Consider the following 22,641-nt stretch of genomic DNA (forward strand, 5'->3'; position numbering starts at 1 on the left):
GCGGGCGCCTGCGAGAGGCCGGAGCGAGGAAGACCGAGCACGAAAGGCGTCGGACCCATTCCCAGCCTCCGCCAAACAACACCCCCCCTCAACCCGCCCGGGCTAAGCCACCCACCCCCTCCCACAACCGCCACCTCCGCTCCACCCGGACCAAGTCAATACCTAGAGGGGCCTCGCCGCGCCGTCCTTCCCTCTCTGTCCTCGCTCTCCCGCCACCCTCCCCCCGTCCTCGGGCAGCTTCACACCTCACGCCGCCAACGCCGCTCCCGACCCCTCAAACCTCAACGCCGACACGGGTACCCCCTCCCATCCCTAGACCCTGGCGCCGAGCGCAGAGAACGCTATTACCTTCTGCCACACCAGAGGTGCCCCTGGCCTTGGGGTGCCGCTGCGCTCGATCCCGGGAGGAGGTTTTCGGTACTTTGAATAATCCCCTTTTGCCGCTTTTCCCTCCCCCACAACCAGTCTCAGTCCCAAAATGGCGCCGACCCGATCCGCAATGTTCTGGGCCAAGTCTCGCGAGATCGTGGAAGGTGGCGAGGCGGGGAAGAAACTAAAGGGGCTGAGGAGAAGGGAGGGGAAAGGCGGGGCGAGGAGGAGGAGGAGGGAGATAGGGTGTGGAAGAAGCGGTGCGAACGAACCTACTGGGCGGGGCAGCAGGAGGAGCGTCTCCACCAGAGAACCTTCTGGCCTAAGCAACCGCTCACGCCCCGGCCAAAGAAGCCCCGCCCTCTACGTCGAGCGGCTGGGGGAGGGGAAGAGGGCGTGGTTATGCCCAGGGGAGGGGCTTCGAGGAGGTCCCGGAGGCAGGGGCGCGCGGGGGGCGGTGGCTCCGCGCGGTGACGTCAGGAGCAGCTGGAGTCGGGGATTACCCCCTGCTGCTGACGTGAGGATGGTGAACAATCGGGAACTTTCGGTGGAAGGGGGAATTCCCCGCTGCTCCCTGAGGAGCCCCTCCTCCCGCCCTTCCCCCCATCCGCGGCCGCCCCGGAGCCTGGGATGGTGGGGCTGCGGGAGGGCGAGAGGGGAACGCCGACTCGGGAGGCGGCTGCGCCGGCTCGAGTGGCTCGCGCCGCGGCGTCTACCCTGGCTGGATGTTCTGAGGAGCCGCGGCGGGCGCGATGCGCCAGATACCTCGCTCAGGCCTGGGAGTCTGAGAGATCACATGCTCGCCGGTACACAGCCTTGCGCGGGCGGAAGCCGGCGGAGTTGGCGCAGGACTAATCCGGCGCCGTGAAGCAGTGGATCCACTGTCGTTTGCAAATACGAGTGTCGGACATAAATAATATACGCGAGGCCAGTGACAGGAGACGAGACACGCTGGTTAGGAACGAAGCCCATATTCTCAGGGATAAAAGTGGCTACTGGATATAACCGTGCTAATTATCGTTTTTCTCTTTATTATATTAAATCTACAGCACGGTAGGATTATTTCAGCAGTGTCTCGGTCCCTCACAGCTCGTAGGATTCGTTATAAAGAATTTTGTAGGCGTTTTCTAATCTCGATACCTTTTTGCCTTGAAACTGAAACGTTGAAACCTGTGAAATCAGCCTTTCAAGGGGTATCACAAAGTAAGAAAAGTAACCGTATTTCTTTAGGAAATATGTGGGGGAAGGGTGTCTTAACGAGGGAAAAACCAGAGAAGAAAAAATTCTTGGCTCTTCGCCCTCCTCCAAGCCATGAAGATTTCATACACGGAAACTTTATGGTTCTTTTATGTGCATTATGGGGTTCATAGTTTAATGAACTGCTTCTAAAAGCTACCTGAAAGGATGTTTGAATATAAACTCACCAAAAATTACACCTCCCAATCTTTTCGTTTTCGTAGGAGAGATGGACACTTGGCAATTAATAATGCCTCGCTGAGTGCAAAGAAATGAGAATTAACACTTGCTGGATTCCTTGTATGTGCCAAGTACTTAATTCTTATACTAGTCTCTGAAGTGGTGGTGTTTTTGTCCTTTTGCAGATAAGGAAACTGGTTCAGGTTACACAACATAGAATGTGGGTGCCACCACTTGGCTATACCAGACTTTAACTCAAACGTGTTTGGGTCTTAATTCACGTTCTTTACACCACATCACATTGCTTCTATAGAAATAACACGTATTGGGACAAGACCTGCTGCTGCTTCTATTTCTAAGAATGGTGTCAATTCAACAAACAAAAGAAAATATTGACGCTTTGAAAACACGAATTGTACCTTTCATATGGCAAAAGATATAAAGCTGAAAACCCAATAGTGAATGGAGAAACGGTTGTAACATGAATGACGAAAGTGTTAATATTTATATACAGTTGGTTAGTATCCGAAGTATCTAATAATGTTTAATTTACATAATAAATACATTAAGAGCTCTTACAAATTATTAAGGAACAGGCAACCATACTCTTAAAAGGTCAAAGTACATGAAGAAGTACTTCATGTATGTGTCAGTAATTATATGAAAAGATGTTCTACCTCACTAAAAATCAGAAAAGAAAATAAAACTAACAGTGACATACTGTACTACATTTCACCTAGCAGACTGGCAAAGATTTAAAAAGAATAAAAACTAGATGAAGGTATAAGGAATAGGCATTTGTGTATCAACAGCTATTCTACATCTGAGAATTTTTATTAGTGAAATAATAGGAAAGGTGTCCAACAATTTATAAAGATATCCATTGATAAATTGCTTATCATTACAACAGCCATTTAAAATGATGATATACTTCTTTGTAAAAAATGATAACATGAAAAGATGTTCAGAGCAGACATTACTGAAAAGTAAGTCAGTTACAGGACTGTCCATTTTCTGTCACCTAGAAAAACTTTACATCAAAAGATTAAGTCTGACTGAATAGATATCAAAATGTTACCAATGTTTATTTCCAGGTAGAGAGTCTTTATACTTGTTAAGGGGCTGTGTTACTTTTCTAATCATTAAAAAACAAGCTAACTGAAAAAAAATACGAGAATCTGTCTTCAACCAGTAATATGGTTTCCATTATTTTATTCATTTAGTGAAATGTAAACAAAGGACTTATCACATAATAGATTATTTTAATTTATTAGTTAGCATAACATTATAATAGTTAGAAAAATGCTTTTTTAACCAAGCACTGTATAAGAAATAAGGGCTTCCCAGGTAACTCAGTGGTAAAGAATCTGCCTGCCTATGCAGGAGATGAAAGTGATCCTTGGGTAAGGAAGATTACCCTGGAGTAGGAAATTTTAACCCATTCTAATACTCTTCCCTGAAAAATTCAATGGACAGAGAGCCTGCCAGGATATAGTCCATGGCATTGCAAAGAGTTGGACACAACTGAGCATGCACATACACTTCACTTTATATAAGAAATAGTGATAAATTTGACAACTCTTTCAGTGATTTTATAAATATTAGTCATAAAGAGATTAAGTAACTTCCTTCAAAATAATGTTAGCTCGAGTATACATGATATGTAAATGAAGGTATTCATTTCCAACTTATATGTAACAGTGAAAACCAGAAAACCTGTCTGCCAACCAAGTGTGTGTGAGTGGTCAACTCTTTGCGACCCCAGTGCTCAGTGGTATCCAACTCTTTGCGACCCCAGGGACTGTAGCCTACCAGGCTCCTTTGTTCATGGGATTTTCTAGGCAAGAATATTGGAGCTGGTTGCCATTTCCTACTTCAGGGTATCTTCCCAACTCGGGGATGAACCTGCCTCTCTTGCATCTCCTGCACTGGCAGAAGGATTCTTTACCACTGTGCCACCTGGGAAGCCCCTACCAGCCAAGTACTGGTTAAAAAATTATGTGCATCCATATAGTAGAATATAGCTGTGAAGAATAAGGTAGGCCAATATATGCAAAGATATTCAATATGTTAAGAGGTAAAAGTATGTGACAAAACAATATATACATATAGCATCAGAATCTTTTTTAAAGTATGTATATTTATATAGCAACAATGAAAGAATAACTTTACTATTCATTAGATCAAGATTCTTTTGTTTTATTCACTTCTGTGCTATTTGAATATACTATTTTATAATAATTTGATGTTTAAAACTTAATTGCCAAAAATCTAAAGCAGTTGGGAAGCAAAATATTTCTGTAGGAAACCTTGAATCTTTCCAAACTATATCCAGTGTTCCTTTTCTGTGTTCCCATTATGCAATCCTGTGTTCATATCTATGATTACCCATTTTTACCTCTACCTTGATCCTGGAAAGTGTCTAGGAAATTCCTTATCATCCCTCTACATGTAATTACAATTGCTGATTTCCTTACTTGTCTCTACCACGGAACTCAAAGGTCCCTGAAAGCAGCAATTATGTTTTTCATATTTATTCATAGCAACTAGTATAGTTTTGGCCACAGCATAAATATTTGTTAACTGCATGGCTTCCCCGCCTTATTCTTTGTTTTTGCCACATACTATTATACTTGTGGGCTTCCCTTATAGCTCATTTGGTAAAGAATCTGCCTGCAATGCAGAAGACCCAGATTAAGTCCCTGCGTTGGGAAGATCCTCTGGAGAAGGAAATTATAACCCACTCCAGTATTCTTTTCTGGAGAATCCCATGGACAGAGGAGCCTTGCAGGCTACAGTCCACGGGGTCACTAGAGTTGGACACGACATAGCGTCTAAACCGCCACAATAACAGTTTTTAAGTACAAAAGTTGTACATGCAGAACGTTTGACAGATACAGAAGAGTATAAAGAAATAAAAATTACCTGTAGTCCACGACCCAGAAATAATGGCTCTTAAGCTTTATTAATGTATTCTTTTCAAGGACTTGTTCTTAGTATGTCTTTGTATCATCGTATATGTAAAGCTAACCTTTATATCCCTTTTTTATTCCATATGTTCAAAACTTCCCACATTTAAAAAATTCTTTTGTCTATGGTTCATTTTAAGGATTAGCATAACATTTGATATCTAGTCTTTATGATCTGTTTATTTTAACACAATAAGGATGGCCATTATTTTTGAGCCACTTTTCTAACCTACCTTTCCCTAGAAAAGGTTCCTGCTCCTGTTAAGTTTCACTCAATTCATGATTATAAATTTAAATTTACCATGTATTTTCTCCTTTTGATGAGTTTTTCAGTTGTGACAGTGTTAGTCAGTCGTGTCCAACCTTTTGCTATCCCATGGACTGTAGCCTGCCAGGCTCCTCTATCCATGGAACTCTCCAGGCAAGAATACTGGAGTGGGTAGCCATTTCCTCTCTTCCAGGGGATCTTCCCAACCCAGGGATCGAACCCAGGTCCGGCAGATTCTTTGTCTGCTGCTGCTGCTGCTGCTACTAAGTCGCTTCAGTTGTGTCCGACTCTGTGCGACCCCATAGACAACAGCCCACTAGGCTCCTCTGTCCCTGGGATTCTCCAGGCAAGAATACTGGAGTGGGTTGCCGTTTCTGAGCATAGAACTAATTGCTGGAGAACTGACCACTTACTCCTTACTCAAAGCATATATGTGAATTGACAAATATTCTCTGGGCTCCAGTTATGGGTTGGCCCAGTTTTGCTAATTGGCACTTCCACATCTGTATTCCTCTCTTTGTTCTAGGAGATATGAAGGAACACCATTAGCATGGGCACAATTGTCAACAAAATTTTTAAATGTTCTCTCCAATATGTGACTTTCAAAACACAGACTCTTCTTGCATGGTATCTATAATTTTAAAGCTATAGCATGTAAATGTATGTAAATCGCTGACGATAAAGTGAAGAAAACACACTTTGTAGAGTTTTTAAAAGTCTTGGAATCTATTTCAATATGTTCCTCTGTGATCTCTGAAAATGAAATATAAGGAGCCCTGGAGATACAATAGCCACCATCACCTGCACCTTGTTACTGACTGAGTGACTTGAGAGAAACTGAGTCAAGAGCTGGGCTATTCTGCTACCTCTTGACTCTAGGTACAATAAATATGTGGGAAACTGCTTAGGAACATTCTCCATGATGGAATTTCCCTGGTGTTTTTCCTCTTAGGTTTCCAAGTTCATCTTGGGGTAGCTCCATCCTCTTTTGGCTCTGAATATTCATTCAGTGAAAGGAAATCCATCACATACTTTAGAAGGTTTACTGAATCAATAGCTTCCCAGGAAAAATGAGTGGCAACACCACCCCCCTACCCCACCCCACCCCAGCAAATAATTCTACTTAAATGCATTGATGCCACTTGTAACACTAAGTCTAATTGCCTAATACACATATAGGGATACAGACTGGAGGCTAAATGGCCTGGTCAAAAGTCAGTAAAACAGATCTGGAAGTAAAACTAAAGATTTCTCATTTAAGTTTCAGAATTAAGTAATGCTGCTAAGTCAATTCAGTCGTGTCCGACTCTGTGCGACCCCATGGACAGCAGTCTACCAGGCTCCTCTGTCTCTGGGATTCTCCAGGCAAGAACACTGGAGTGGGTTGCCATTTCCTTCTGCAATGCATGAAAGTGAAAAGTGAGAGGGAATTCTCTCAGTCGTGTCCGACTCTTTTCAACCCTACCAGGCTCCTCCGTCCATGGGAGTTTCCAGGCGAGAGTACTAGATCACTTCAACTTTGCTAAGACTAGAAGCTGTGCTCAAACTAACCAGCTTTTAAAACAAAATCATAGGAATTAATATGGTAATAGTTTATGTTGTCAGAGCATCTTTTATATTTTTACCCTTATCTTCCTTTTTGATTATGAAAATGATACAAGTTTATTCTAAAATCAAACAATACAAAAGTATATAAATTGAACAACCATGTCCTACTATATAACACAGAGAACTATGTTCAATATCTTGTGCTCAGTCAGTCAGTCGTGTCCGACTCTTTGTTGTAGCCCATCAGGCTCCTCTGTCCATGGGATTCTCCAGGCAAGAATATGGAGCCAGTTGCCATTTCCTCCTCCAGGGGATCTTCTCCACCCAGGGATCAAAGCTGAGTCTCCTGCATAATAAACCATAATGGAAAAAAATCCAAAAATACATATACGTACCAACTGAATCACTTTGCTATGTACCAAAAACTTTAAAAAACTGAAAATCAACCATACTTCAGAAAAAACATTTTAAAAATTTAAAAACCTAATGGAGATAAAAGACATTCATGGAGGACTTCCTAAGCATCCGTCTTCTGCATAGATGGCTCAATGTATCTTAGGTTAAGGATTGTTCGGAGAACCTAATGATGATAATGTACACTATCCCCGGGGGAAAAAGCACATTTCTACATACATGCAAAAGGTATCTGCTGTGTCAGAGGGTGCACAGTCAGTCCCCCATAGCCCAGCTGACAAAGCTCTAGGTGAGTCAGGGGTGTCTCTAACCAAGAATCTCAGTCCTACTTATAGACATAGAAAACAAACTTGTAATTACCAAAGGGGAAAAGACAGGGGAGGGATAAATTAGGAGTTTGAAATTAACATATACACCCTACTATATATAAAGCATATAAGCAATAAGGACCTACTGCATGGTACAAGGAACTATATTCAATATCTTATAATAACCTATAATGGAAAAGAATCTGAAAAAGAACAGATATACACATGTGTATAACTGAATCACTTTGCTGTACACTTGAAACTAACACAACATTGTAAATCAGCTATACTTTAGTAAAAAGTTGTTTGTTTTGAAAAAATATATATAAATGAGAAGATCCTACTATACCTCCAGAATGAAGCTTTTGTGAACAGTTATGATCCTTATAGATTTTTTCTTATTCATGTATGTATCCTATCCATATATATATATTAATAAAATTGGTCTATACACATTATTCTGCAACTTGTTTTTTAAACTTAGTAATATATGGTCATCTTTCTTTGTCAGTTGTACTTAGTGCTAACTTAAGAATTGTATAATAATCCTTTGGAAGAATTTATCTTATTTAACCAGTATCTTATAGAAGAACATTTAGATTGTATCTAATTTTTTCTTCTATTAAACTGTATAGTGATAAATGTTTCTGAATTTAGAGTGTGTGTCTGGAGAGGAAGGAGAGAGAAGTGTTGGAAAATTAAGGTAATATGCCAGAGGGTGACTCATAGAGCCAAAGATAGTAGTTTAAAAGGACAATTTGGCAAAATAACATTATTTATTGAGCATTTAAAATGAACCAGGTCCTGGTTACTTATGATCCATGCTGCCATTTCTCTTTAATAGTGTTACTATTTTTACTTTAATAGACTCGGATTCATCTGGATTCCACATAGTAGTGGAAAGATCATGGACTTTGAAATTAGGCAGACCTGGACTTGAATACTAGCTCAATTCAATTCAGATTTAATTATATTTGGCACTGTTGGACATCTGTTGAGGATACAGAAACGATTAAGGCACAATCAGTGCTCCAGATTCTCATAACCTGAGGGGTAAAGCTGACCTAATATCTATTTTGTTCACTACAGTATCCTCCAGTGCCTAAAACAGTGCTAGCAATAGTAACCATCCAATATTTATCAAATGAATGGATCTTAAGACTTTGTGCCAAGTGTTATGTTAGAGGCATGCAGAATGCTGTGAGGTGGCTTTCCAAGAAGAAACCTTTAAAAAACTGAGTCTGATGAGTTAAACATAATTCCAGGAGGGAAGGGCCTTCAAGTTAGAATCTGTTGCAGAGTCAGAGGTACACAGATCAAAATAAGCCAGGGCAATGGGGTTACAAAGAGTTAGATACGACTGAGGGACTAACACACATAAACACAAACACACGCAAGTCATTTTCAAAGATGCAAATGAAGTGACTGCCACCACACAGACTGCTAGGAACCATGAGGGAGAACAGGAGAAAAACATGGGAGAACAAATCCCAAGGGCCTTGACTCTGTGCTAGGGAGATTAGGTGTTTATCCCGAAGGCTTTGGAGAGTCTTTAAGTAAGAAAGAAACATGTTGGATTCATGCTTTACAAAGAGCCTCCTTGTGATCCTCTGAAGAAGAGATTAGGAAAGTGAAAGTCCATGAAGAGAAAAGCTAAAATGCTATGGCAGTCATCCAGGTGAAAGACAATGATGTCTCGAGATTGCTGTGGCCATTTTCAGTTTCTCCTACACCCGGTAATTCTCCTCCATGATCCTTCTATACATCACAACTGTGTAAATGGTCATCACACAAACTCCCTTTTGGCTGGAACACAGGTGATCTCCCACTTTCTGCCAGTTCTCACAAGGTTTCAAGTTTCAACTTAAATATCATTTCCTTAGGTAGTCATCCCTGAACTCCTTGTTCCCCTTGTACTCATCCTTATAGCACTGATCATAACTATAAAATTATTTTTATGGTTATTCATTTGATATATACCTGGCCCAGTGGACTCGAGATTTCTTGAGGAATTGAGTGAGTGGAGTAGGTGAATGGAGAGGGAAAGATTTGAACAGATTCAAGGGTGGATGCAGAAAATGTTATGTTAAATGTTTGTGAAGATTGGCAAGTAAAAACTAGTTTCTAATTTGGTCATCTGTGTTGATGCTGGTGGCATTTTCTGAGTTATGAAATCAAGTCACAGAAACAAATTAGGTGGAAGATGAGAATCCCAATTCAGATTGGGACTTACTGTGAATTTGAATCTCAGATCACAAACTCCAGTGGACAGCAATAAGAACTCAGCTAGCTTTCCATAAAATTCCCTATATCCCAGTTAATTTCAGGATCTCCCGTGCTGATTCCAATGATAACTAAGGCTACCGATTTTCTCAGTAATAACTATGCTGCTGCACTCTTGGGAGTTATTTTGCATCTGTTTTATTTGTGTCTCTTCTTTTTTTTTTTTCTAATTTTCTCTCTTTCCAAGCCATAAAGTCACTAAAACAAAGTTGTCATAGCTGTTTGACATCTCTATCAAGATTCCAACACAAAAGTAAATTAGAGCATGAGTAATCTTGATTGGAACTAGAGATGATTACTGATAAAAAATGTACTAAATATTGGAATTAATAACAGGATTTTTTTAAAGAAATTGCCATCTTTTAAGTGTCAAACTTGAAAGAAGTTTAAAGTGGAGACCCATAAAAAAATACTAATGGAAGAGTAGGGGCTGGGCAGTACTTCTTTCCTTTGAAAACTTCTAGAATGCCTGTTTCGACAGGGGCCCACTCTGTGTAGTATGATTTGGGACCGACCCCACCCCTCAGTTACAGGTATAAAGCTGGATCCTATCCCTGACTAATTGGAATACTGTCTCCATGGCTACAGTGCTGATTTGAGGCACCTCTCTCAAGCTAGACTCATCAGAACCTTCTCTGAGACTTTTCTACAGGAACTATCAAGAAAACATTCTCTTTCTATTAGGGTTACTAAAAACGGAGGGAGGGCAAATTTCCAGTGCAGAAACTCTGGAATTCTTACCCTGCCTACTATGTGGCTCTTAGAGGTAAACATAGTTAGAACCCTAATGTCCTCTCAGTCCTTAGATCTAGTCCTACCTGAAATAATGACCATCCCTGGACTTTATAGTAATGCAAACAAATTTTCTTTATTGCTTTACTAGTTTGTGTTACATTTCTGTCACTTTCAGTTTAGGAGTGTCTATGAATTTAGGGTCTTTGTCCTGTAGGCTGGCTGATACTATGCAATGCTTTCTTTCATCCGTGATATCCAAAGTCAGTTGTGAAAGACCTTCAGTTTCTGGTAAAGGAACTGGCCATCTGAAACAGCCAATGGGGTAAGTGTAACAATTCCGGTGTTTTTCTCCCTTTTGTGTCAACACTGTGGCTAACCCAAAGAAGAATCAAATTCACTTATCCTATCTATAAATAAGTTTCCCTTTAAAGCAGGATTTCTTTTGTGGAAAATAAATTGAAAAGGAAACAATTTATCCTATCCAATTTCCCTCTATTACCCAGGGCAGACACTCTTTCCACTTCCACAGAATGAAAGGGGCATCTGAGAAAGACTCTGGGAAGTCTCCCTACAGCTAGCATTCTTTTCTACTGTAAAGAATAGATTCAGCCAGACTTCTGGCATGTAAAATGAATAGGTGAAGGAAGGCAGTCACTTTAAGGGGAAAAAGTTGGTGACTCAAAGAGTGAGAGAAAAGCATAATTGGAATAAGAAAATAAACTGGATAAGAGAGAAAGAAAACTGGAACAGAAAAATAACCTTATTTAGAATTTTCTTTGTGGTTCTTTGCCTTAACTTACATGCAAAAAATTTATATATCAATTCCATAATCATTCATCCATTAAAAACAAACAACAAAGTCCTATAAAGCCTACTCTGACCTAGGCAGAGGCTAAATGCTGAGGACACAACAAGGAATAAGATACCCATGACTCCCTCTATGTTTATAAAAATCAAAGTTTGATTGTAGGCAGGATTGAGGAGAGGAAAGAAATAGATGAGGGAGATTAAGAGGTGCAAACTTCCACTTACAAAATAAGTCTCAGGTATGAAATTTACAGTGTGAGAAATACGGTTGATAATTATGTAATATCTGTGTATAGTAACAGATGTTAACTAAGTTTAATGTGGTGATATTTTCAGCATATTATATGTAATATATAACATATTTCACACAACATATATTGTATAATAACATAACCTAGTATTTTAATGCATAATTATGTGATCTATTATATGTAATAGATTACTTGTGTATGCATCTTTATATATAAATTTGTACTGAAAAAAGCAGTATTACACATTCTTTTCAAGCATATACTGAACATCACTAAAAATCATCAAGTGGTCTTCCCAGGTGTCTTAGTGGTAAAGAATTTACCTGCCAATGCAGGAGACACAAGAGAAGTGAGTTTGATCACTGGATCCCCTGGAGAAGGAAACAACAGCCCACTCCAGTATTCTTGCCTGGAGAATCCCATAGAGGAGCCTGGTGGGCTGCAGCTGAGCAACTGAATATACTCATCCTCAGCATTTAGCGTTAGATCACAGGCAAGTTTCAACAATTACAAAAAAACTGAAATCCCAGTAGTTTGTTTGGGTCATTATAACAAAATACCATAAACTGGAAGTAGTCAAAGTGAAAGTTGCTCAGTCATGTCTGACTCTTTGCAACTATATAGTCCACGGAATTCTTCAGGCCAGAATACTGGAATGGGTAGCCTGTCCCTTCTCCAGGGGATCTTCCCAACCCAGCAATCGAACCCAGGTCTCCTGCATTGCAGGCAGATTCTTTACCAGCTGAGCCACGAGGGAAGCCCACCCAGCTGGCCTTCCCAGAAGCCACAGAAATGTATTACTCAAGTTCTAGAGGCTAAGTCCAAGATCAAGATACCAGAAGTTTCACTGTCTGCTGAGAGTCTGTTTTCTGGTTCACTGTGTCCTCATATGGTAGAAAGGTCATGGTGATCATACTGAAATGTATAGAAATATAGAATCACTATGTTGTATACCAGAGACTAAATAGTGTTGTATGTCAACTGTACTTCAAAACAAATAAATAGACTCATAGAAGAAGAGATCAGATTTGCGGTTTTCAGCGGTAGGAGGTGGCGGGGAGGGGGAACTGGATGAAGGTGCTTAAAAGGAACAAACGCCCAGTTATAAGGTAAATAAGTCCTAGCGATGTAATGTGCAACATGATAAACATAATTAATGCTGCTGCATTGTCATCCATACCAGCCCCTGAGAGCTAAAGTATACTTGTGTTAATTTATCCCCGTGTTTGTTTCTAAAGCACCTGGCATTTGACAGAGATGTTTTCCATCTGTGCTTTAAGAGAAATGCTGTGGTCAACTGCTCTGAACCTGCTGGCTCTGATTTGACCACAGAAACATACCTGAGCAGATGAGCCCTGGAGGTATCCGAAAGTTACCTTTGCTTCATTACCATGCTAAGATCTCTCCCCAAGGAGGGATTTGTTCTCTGCTAGGCACAATTTGTACCATGTGCAAAGAATTGTGGAAGACTGTGTGAGCCCCAGCTGCCCTTGGCTGCTCAAGGAAATCTATCTCCACCACTTTATTAGAGCCCTGATGACAAGTCTCCCTCCTACTCCTTAAAATTTCCTGGGGAAGAAGGTGTTTTTAGAGCATGAACTCTCTCTTCTCCATTCCTTGGTCAATGAATAAAGTTTCTGCTCTGCTATGCCAAAGTCAGTTTCCTTTGATTGGCATTTACAACTCCAGGCAAAGGACCCAAATTAAAGGATCCTTGATCCATCGGGGATTGGTAACAGTATGTTATATATATAAGCTGATAAGAGAGTAAATCTTGAGAATTCTCATCACAAGGGAAAAATATATCTATACATCTATCAATATACCTATTTCTTTAATTTTGTTTCTATTTGAGATGATGGATGCCCACTTAACTTACTGTGGTAATCTTTTCCTGACATTCGTTTTCATTTCAAATCATTATGCTGCACACCTGAAACATACAAAGCACCCTGTATCAATTATATATCAATAAAGCATAGAAGAAAAAAGTTTAAATAAAGACCAGATGAATTTTAAAAATTTGATTGTAGGAAGGATAGAGAAATGAATAGCAAGAGTCCACTGTATCATTGTGTTGATGTTCTCCTAATCCCAGGAGGGTGCTTAGGCCATTCTGAAACCAACCAAGAAGGAAGCCTGGAAGACAGGACACTTGACTCAGACCTGAAGGTCTCAATGTTGTGGTGAGCTGCTTTTCTGACAACAGAGTTAAGCAAGAGAACTCTATTGGGAATGGCCTGAACCTGAAGTTTGGTGGGTTAGGGGGTGCATTAGTGACCCAAAAACCATATGTAGACGTAGGGAAGGGAGCTGGACTTGGCCCAAGATGATCACCCGAAAGGGTGGGGTGACTTCAGCAAAAAGGTGGGTCACCTGAATCCTAAAAATTATCAAAGAAAAACAAAGCCAGATGCTGGTTAAAGTGGTAAGGACAGATTTTAGTTAGCACTACACTGTTGCCATACGGAGAAGACTCCAGGGTAAACTGAGCCCAACTTTTAGTGGGATTTGTGCAGAGGTGGCTGGGCAGTTAAAGGGGAGAAAATGGAATAGGGAGGGGGAGGGCCTTAGCAGAGTCAGGGAAGTGAAAAATTATAAAAAGCCAGAAGGGTGGGGTGGTGCCTGTGAATCCCATCTGTGTTTGTTAGTTGGCCCTTATCAAAGTCTCTTTTCCCACAGAGAGGGAGGCAAGGCTCTATCTTCAGGTGTTGGCTGCAACAGTCAATTCTTTTGGCAGCATGGAGTTTTCTAGGGAGGCACTTTAAGGGAGTGAGACTCATCCTAGGGATGTGGCCTTGAGCTGTTAGAAACTATGTTTGTGTTTGTTCTAATCTTTACAGGCCAAGGTTGAGGCCTACTCGAGAGAGGGCTCAGAAGTGCCTGGCTGAAATGTAGTCAAGAAGAGAATCTTCGTCAAAACTCATGTGAAAGTGACGGTGAAAATACTGCGGAGCATGCCCAAGATTTTGTGCTGAGACAGACAAGAGCCATTCTAGAGAGTTTAAGGGACTTCCCAGGTGGTGCTAGTAAAGAAACTGCCTGCCAGTGCAGGAGACTTCAGAGACGCGGATTAGATCCCTGGGTCGGGAGCATCCTTTGGGGGAAGGCATGGCAACCCGCTCTAATATTCTTGCCTGGGGAATCCTCATGGACAGAGGAGCCTGAAGGGCTATACTCCATAGGGTCGCAAAGAGTCAGACACAACTGAAGTGACCTAGCACGCAGCAGGAGGAGAGTTTAAACATAAGGCTGCAAAGGAATAAGGGTTGTTTTCTGTTTACACTGGTCCAATTTTAATAGTTTAGTAAACTATTCACACACATTCATCCAGTACCTCCTCTTCCAAATGTCCCTTAAGAATGAATCTATTTGCATATACAAAGGGTAAGGTGCTTATGCAAGTGTTTATGCTTATATGTAAATGTATAAGAAGTCTCCTGGTTTTCATGATGCTCTTAAAGGTCTATTGATCCCAAAGCAAAAAAAAAATAAATCTTACCCTAGGCCAACGGGTCTAAGCTCTACAAATCTACACCCTCCTCCCTTTTTTAATAATGTTCTGTGTCACCCCCTTTACTAAAAAACTGGAAGTAATTTGTAATAAAACACATAGTTGGATGTGTAAATGCTTAGTCACAGTTTTACTGGAATGCATAATGGAATCGTCATATGTCTGTAGTGTTAAAAAATAAGACAACAGGCCCAAAATGGAATCCGTTATGCCAAGGCCCATGTTGCCAAACCAAAACCTAATTACAGTTTCTGTTCTCCCAGAAACGGAATCTTAAACTAGCTAATCAAGAATCATCTGATCAGCACCAGTTGGGTAAACTGCTTGACAGACTCCTGCCATCAACTGAAGGAAAGTAACCCTGCAATAACAAAATGCTTCTTTTTTTTTTTTTTTTTGGCCTCCTCTAACTTCCTTGTTCCTCCACCCTTCTACAGATAAATCTTTCATGTTGTACAGCTCCTCGGAGCTCCTTTCTATCTGCTAGATTGGATGCTGCCCAATCCTAAGCATTTTTTGCCCAAACTTAAAATTTTTTATATAGCTCAGTAATTTCCTAACAGTTTCTGTATGTGGAGCTTTTGACTGCAAAAGCTATTATTGCAGACTAAAACAAGTGTATTATTTTGATTTAAATAACATTAGTTGACATGTTACTACTGGTATTATTTCAAAAGTTCTGAATGTTTCTTGGTAAAGTTCTCCATAAAAGGAGGTACAATTTACCTTCAGTATATTCAGTAGCTGCAATCCCAGAAAATTCAACGTACATTAGAGTCAAGCAAGAAAAACTTGGTATTTATCTTTTAAAAGAAGTAACATTGATTACATTTAGCTTTACTAAATGCTACCTTTGTAACACTCAAAAAACACTCTCACAAATTTCCAGCTCACCCTCAGGGGACTATCCTGCCTTTGGGTGCTGTTGCTCTGGGAGGGTCCTTGAAGGTCATCTACTCCCACTTCTCCCTCCGGCCTTTTCAGTTCCTGCCTACCCCTCCCTCCTACCTTTCCAGTTTAAGGGGAATTTCTGGATTAAAGACAAACCACTTTGTAGTATTTTTCCTTTAGAAAAATTGAGAAGATCTTGACATCTGATTATCCTATACAGAAAGCCAAATCTTGACTATGTTTTAGATGCTGTGTGTGTGCTTGGTCCCTCAGTCCTGTCTGACCCATGAACTGTAGCCCACCAGGCTCTTCTGTTCATGGGATTGCCAGGCAAGAATACTGGAGTGGGTAGCCATTCCCTTCTCCAAGGGATTGTCACAACCCAGGGGTCAAACCTGGGTATCCTGCATTGCAGGCAAATACTTTACCATCTGAGCCATCAGGGGAAGCCTAAAACTCCCCAAGTCACTCAGGTTCTCAACCCTCCCTTTTTAGTGATTTTGCTTTTAGAAGATTCTCTGTCTCTCTTTGGGGACTCTCCTGCAGAAAATCCCAGAACCATGCTGATTGACCTTATTACAGATTAACCTCTCTCCATTTCAGGTCCCTTGGAGCAGCGTATTTTCTCAGCTTCTCTCATTTTCCTCAGCCCTGATCCCCAAACCCTTTAACCAATTCATCACTCCAGCTGAACGTCAGCTGAATGTTTCTTGGTAAAGTTCCTACCTCAGTGAGATTAAGTTGTATAATCCTTCCATTTCCTTGCTTTTCTCACCTGCCAAAGCAACAGCTTTCTACAGTAGCATGCACCCTGGCACCCTGTTATGGAGGACAAGGTGGAATGCTGAATGAAGATTTCTACTGCCAAGCAGGAGGATGCCAACCCAGCTGAGTCTGGTCTCCAGGGGATGAAACTGGAGAGAGAGAAAATGGAGTCCTATCTTAAAGCCAAAAGCCACAGTCTCTACCCTGTTTTAGGGCAGGGTTGCTGTGCCCAAGGACTGAGTGGGGCTGGAGGGCATTTGCCTCAGGAGCTGAACTTTCAGCAGCTTCTCCTTCCAGCTAGCTGGTCAAGGGCGATTTGAAACTTCCTTCCCTGGTGGCTCAGAGGGTAAAGCGTCTGCCTGCAAGGCAGGAGACCCGCGTCGATCCTTCGATCGGGAAGATCCCATGGAGAAGGAAATGGCAACCCACTCAGGTACTCTTGCCTGGAAAATACCTTGGACGGAGAAGCCTGGTAGGCTACAGTCTGTGGGGTTGCAACGAGTCAGACACGACTTCCCTTTCACTTTCATTCTTCTTGGACTTCCCTGGTGGCTCAGCTGGTAAAGAATCCACCTCCCATGCGGGAGACCTGGGTTCGATCCCTGGGTTGGGAAGATCCCCTGGAGAAGGGAAAGGCTACCCACTCCAGTATTCTGGCCTGGAGAATTCCATGAACTGTATGGTCCATGGGATAGCAAAGAGTCAGACCTAACAGAGCAACTTTCACTCATTCCTCCTTGTGACACCTCTAAGCCTCCATCTAGAAAGAACCAGAAACCCAAATAGAAAGTAAAGTGGCAGAAATTTCGTAGAGATAACTTTATCATGGGTACATAAATAAATTTGCAAAAATCATTTTGCTACTTACAGACCCAAAGGAAAAGGAAAATTGTTTTGAGTGTTTGTGTGTGTGTATATATATACATATACACATTTTTATGTATTTTAATTTTTAGAGAGTGGATTTTTTTTAAATTGAAGTATAGTTGATTTACAATGTGGTTAGTTTCAGGTATACAGAACATGTATACGTATATGCTCTTTTTCAGATTCTTTTCCCTTATAGGTTATTACAAAATATTGAGAGTGTAGTTCTTTGTGCTACGAGAAGGTCCTTATTGCTTATTAAAGATGGATTTCTTTTTTGAGGTAAATGGTTCTACTAACTAGAATGGCAGAGTTCTGAAACATGGTCATATGAAATTAAAAGTGTCATATAGATTACGACCACTGTGTTGTAATGTTCTGCTCATCTGAGATTTTACCCTTCTGCATCTGTGTCAAGTACACTTACGGTCCCTGACTTTCTTTGAAGAATCTGATATCACTTGTTTTCAAGTGCAGTATTGATATTTTGCTTTCAGATGCCACCACTTTAACCTTCATAAAATGCTTAGATGGTTGGTCCATTTTCCTTTCACTAAGAAATGGGTACTGACATTTAAGAGTAACCTCCAGGTGGTTAAATTATGAGTAATTATTTTACTATTTTTTATCTTCCAGATTTCAAATAATAAACAGGTATTGTGTGTTTTCATTTTTAACTTTGAGATGGTAAAAGTACAGAAAAGTGCAGACAAAAACATAATACTCATGTTTCTATAATCTTAAGTTCATCTATAACATTTATATTAATAATTTACCAAGTAATATAAAATGACTAACAGTGACAGAATGGAAGCATGAGATGATATGCTTATCTGACTGGCTCAAATCCGCCAGGTAGACTTTCAGCATGACCTCCACTCTTTGTGCTGCTGATTTTTTTTTTCTGGTTATAAATAAAATAAAACTTTATCTTGTAGAACATAAAAAGCCAGAATGACAGCAGAATCTGAAGAGAGAGGTCATTACTAACTACTTCTCTGAGTACAGACGTTCTTTTGGAATGATAGAAATGTCTTAGAACTAGATTGGCTGCACAGTTATTTAACGTCTTTATTTTTTTTGTTATTGTCTTTTTAGCCTTTTAGCTATGCCCCTCAGCATGTGGGATCTTAGTTTCTGAGCCAAGGATTGAACCTGCCCCCCATGCACTGGCAGCATGATGTCTTAACCACTGGACCACCACCAAGTCCCTTATTTAACTTCCTGATATGCATACAGTCTATCGACACATTCTACCTGCAGCTTTCTGATAAAGAAGGAATGACTAAGAAGGAAAGGAAAAGAAAACATGAGTTGTCTTATGTTCAATCCCTGGGTTCAATCCCTGGGTTGGGAAGATCCCCTGAAGAAGGAAATGGCAACCCACTCCAGTATTCTTGCCTGGGAAATCCCATGGACAGAAGAACCTGGCAGGCTACAGTCCATGGGGTTGCAAAGAATCAGACATGATTTAGTGACTAAACCACCACCACAATACAAGGATTACTGTTTCTTAGAGCACCGCCTTTTTTTTTTTTCCTGTTTTGGAAGCTAGTTCCAGTTCAAGCAGATAACCTGGCCCCTGGGGGCTGTCAGGGCTTCATTCCTTACTCAGTCATAGATGCAGTATGCTATCTTGCCCTTGGTTTGAGTCTTATGGAACTCCCACACACTGTGAACCCACGGAAATTGTGTGACCATGGGCCTCACAAATTGTATGTGCAAATAGAACAGCAACAAGTAGCAGACACATCTATTGTACATATCTCTTCTGTTGATGCACAGGCTTCATTGTCTCAACAAATTTCTCTTGCAAAACACAAGTTCAAAGATAAAATTTTTAAGAGTTTCAAGACTGTGACAGCAGAGCATTAAACTCTTTCTGAGCTCACTGTCCTGTGTCACTGTATAGGTTGTATGTCCAGGAAGCCCACTCTCATTCCAGAGCCCAGATTCAGCCTTCTCAGGACATTGACTGGGTCCTGAGCAAAAGGAAGAGCCTGGGAAATTACTGTGATATTTGGGGACATCATTTGGAATCAAAATAAATTTTTAAAATCATTTTACTTCAACATGGGATAGAATATTTAATAGAATTATGGGTCAAAAATTTAGATATTGCTAACTGGCAACTCTCTCCCTTAACTCCTGTCACTGATTTTCTAATTTCTGTTTCTTTATATATTCTATTTCTCTAGTTTAAATTGAAATATAATTGACATTTAGTACAAAACACAGATCTTAAGTGTACAGTTCACTGACTTTTTACCTATATATCCAACTATGTATGTATAGGTGCAATATGGAAAGTTTCCATCACCCAAGCAAATTCTCTTGTACCCATTAACAGTCAGTAACCACCAATCACTCTCCAAAGTTTGTGTTCTTTGCCTATTTGGCTTTTCTAGAACTTCACAAAAATGAAACAAAAAGTAATTAAAAACAACAGCAAGAAAATAATTTTTAAAAAGGAAACAGAGAAAACAGAGTCTGATAGTGTATATTCATTTGTGTCTGCTCTGCGTAATGTTTTCTGAGATTCATCCATGCTGTTGCAGGCAGAAATTGTTTACCCATTCCAGTGTTAATGGACGTTTGGGTTGTTTCTAGGTTAGAACTACTGTAAATTAAGCTGCTATGAACATCTGTGTAAAAATCTTTGTGTGGATGTTTGTTTCCATTTCTCTGGGTAAATACATAAGAGGGAAATACTGTGTCATAGAGTGGCATATATTGTACTTGAGTAGCAATTACCACAGAGTTTGCCTAAGTAGTTATATAATTTTACACTCTTGGACTTCCCTGGTGGTCCAGTGGTAAACAGCATGCCAGTGTAGGGGATATAGGTTTGATCCCTGGTACAGGAAGATTCCGGGGCTTCCCTGGTGGCTCAGAGGTTAAAGCATCTGCCTGGAATGCTGGAGACCTGGGTTTGATCCCTGGGTCAGGAAGATCCGCTGGAGAAGGAAATGGCACCCCACTCCAGTACTCTTGCCTGGAGAATCCCATGGAGGGAGGAGCCTGGTGGGCTACAGTCCATGGGGTCGCAAAGACTGAGCGACTTCACTCACTCACTCTCATTCACAGGAAGATTCCGCATGCCACAGAGCAGCTAAGCCCTTGGGCCACAACCACTGAGTCCAGGCTCTAGAGCCCATGCATTACGACTGCTGAAGTTCATGTGCCTAGAGCCCATGATCCACCACAAGCTGCTGCTGCTGCTAAGTCACTCCAGTCGTGTCCGACTCTGTGCGACCCCAGAGACGGCAGCCCACCAGGCTACCCCATCCCTGGGATTCTCCAGGCAAGAACGCTGGAGTGGGTTGCCATTTCCTTCTCCAATGCATGAAAGTGAAAAGTGAAAGTGAAGTCGCTCAGTTGTGTCCGACCTTTAGCGACCCCATGGACTGCAGCCCACCAGGCTCCTCCTCCATGGGATTTTCCCGGCAAGAGTACTGGATTGGAGTGCCATTGCCTTCTCCTTTAAATACTCTAGCAATGTATAAAAATTCTTTTCATTTTTCCTTTTGTTTTGCCTCCTTGCTTCCCCAGCTTCATAATAATTTCCGTATAATTGAGAGGAAAGGTCTTAATTTAGGAACAAACTATTTACATGGCTAAGAAGAGAAGGATTTGAAAATCTGAGGGTCCTAAGCAATTTAATTCTTCTTTTAAAAAATTTATTTACCTTAATTGGAGGCTAATTACTTTACAATATTGTGGTGGTTTTTGCCATACACTGACATGAATCAGCCAGGGGTGCACATGTATACCCCCATCCCGAACCCCCCTCTCACCTCCCTATCCAATCCTTCTGGGTTGTCCCAGTGTACCGGCTTTGAGTGCCCTGTTTCATGCACAGAACTCGCACTGGTCATCTATTTCACATATGATAATATACATGTTTCAAAGCTATTCTCTCAAATCATTCCACCCTCACCTTCTCCCACAGAGTCCAAAAGTCCGTTCTTTACATCTGTATCTCTTTTGCTGTCTTGCATATAAGGTCATCGTTACCATCTTTCTAAATTCCATTTACATGCATTAATATACTGTATTGGTGTTTTTCTTTCTGCTTATTTCACTGTGTATAATAGGCTCTAGTTTCACTGACCTCATTAGAACTGACTCAAGTGCATTCTTTTTTATAGCTGAGTAATAATCCATTGTGTATATGTAGAAAAGGTACACTTGTGTGTGTGAGTGAGTGTGTTTGTGTGTATGGAGGGAGCATGTGTATTTCATGTGTTATTATATAATTCATAGTGCCAACTAACTTTAGGAACAAATATTTCTAAAGTTCCCACTCAACTGAGAACTTTAAAAACATCGAGCATATTCCCCTACTCTTCATATTTCAATTTAATCTTAAAATATTAGCCATTCTAGAATAATGCAAGAAATTATTTTATTTAAAACATTCAGATATTTATCAATGGTGATGATGTGCAACCAACAAGTGACATTTTTAGAAGAGATAACAGATAGTACTAGATAATATTATCTGTTTTTATTGAATTCACTTAATATTTATTGAGATTCCGAGGTGACTCAGTGGTAAAGAATCTGCCTGCCAATGCAGGAGACTCAGGAGACACAGGTTTGATCACTGGGTTGGGAAGATTCCCTGGATGAGGAAATGCTACCCTCTCCTGTATCCTTGCTGAGAAAATCCCACGGACAGACGAGCCTAGCAGGTTACAGTCCATGGGATCGCAGAGAGCCAGACATGACTGAGCATGCTCACACACACACACACACACAATGGTTTATTATTTTAGAGGACTCAGCATTTCTTTTTTTCTTCCACAAAATCTTCTTTGTTGGTAAAATAGCTACAACATTTAAGAGGTGAATATACAGGTAAGATAGCATTGTTAGATCTTACGGCAGCAGAAGAGTCCAAATACATGGTTGTGATTATCCCACCTGTCCCAGGTCAGAGGGAAGTTGGGAGAGAGGGGCTTTCTGGCCCACAGCAGCGGCTGAGGGACCTGTCCCAGAAGAGGGCAGCCAAGAGCTGAGGAGAGACTCGGCTGAGACCGAGGGTGACTGTGAAAGAGACTCTCGTCCATTAGGGAAGTTCCTAGAGTCTGGGGCCTGATGAGCTCCAACTTGACTCGACCAGGAATAACGGTTAGTAGTGGAAGCTAGGGTACCAGCTCACGTAACCCAGAGTGAGATTATGAGAAAGCAGAAGGTTGCTGGCCTAAATCAAAGTCAACTGAGAGATGGT

At 41.0% G+C, this 22,641-nt stretch overlaps 1 protein-coding gene across 3 annotated transcripts in view; it reads right to left on the reverse strand.

Annotated features, from left to right (window-relative positions):
* The window catches only part of GPBP1 (GC-rich promoter binding protein 1), a 70,700-nt gene extending 70,076 nt beyond the window's left edge, over positions 1 to 624 (reverse strand). For all 3 annotated transcript variants that reach the window (XM_005694685.3, XM_018065599.1, XM_005694686.3), the window contains exon 1: positions 349 to 624. The gene's annotated coding sequence lies outside the window, so the exon portion shown is untranslated. The remainder of the gene's footprint in view (positions 1 to 348) is intronic.

This window comes from Capra hircus, chromosome 20, assembly GCF_001704415.2.
Source record: "Capra hircus breed San Clemente chromosome 20, ASM170441v1, whole genome shotgun sequence".
Classification (NCBI taxonomy): domain Eukaryota; kingdom Metazoa; phylum Chordata; class Mammalia; order Artiodactyla; family Bovidae; genus Capra; species Capra hircus.